Source organism: Mesitornis unicolor, unplaced genomic scaffold (assembly GCF_000695765.1).
Source record: "Mesitornis unicolor isolate BGI_N332 unplaced genomic scaffold, ASM69576v1 scaffold37410, whole genome shotgun sequence".
Taxonomy (NCBI): Eukaryota; Metazoa; Chordata; class Aves; order Mesitornithiformes; family Mesitornithidae; genus Mesitornis; species Mesitornis unicolor.
Genome location: NW_010159741.1, coordinates 13,816 through 14,394, shown reverse-complemented (window position 1 = coordinate 14,394; position 579 = coordinate 13,816).

The following is a 579-nucleotide window of genomic DNA, read 5'->3' as shown; positions in this document are numbered from 1 at the left end:
GGGGGCAGCATCAGAGGGGAGCGGGTACCAGAGGGATGGGGATGGGGACAGGGAGGGGAGCGGACCCTCGCTGAGGGCACACCTGGTGCCCACCGTGGTAGGGGTGAGGATGGGGGGGCCGTGCCCAGCTCACAGAGAGCCCCCAAAGTGATGGGCATGGGCTGACGGGGCAGCCAGGCTGGGATTACAGGGGCTACTCCTTTAAACACCGCTTTTTTTCCCCAAAAAGCAGAGAATGGAGACAGTCAGACACAAATACAGAGTGGGCAGAGACGGGGAGGACACAAAGCAGAACTAAGGACAAAAAACGGGGAAGGAAGAAGAAAAACAAAACTAAGAAATATCAAGATACGAGGCACGTCCACCGACACCAACGCAAGCTTTCAGTGCTTGTGAGTACCTCCTCCTCCTCCTCCTCCTCCTCCTCCAGGCTCTGCTCCAGCCCCAGCAGCCCTCTGCTGGGTGGGGGGGAAACAACAGGCATGGTTTATGTAGGACCTACACAAAAACACCACCTGGTGCTGCCTTCTGTGTGATGTAGGACCGCAAGCGCACCCTGAGGCGTGCACGGAGGCAAGG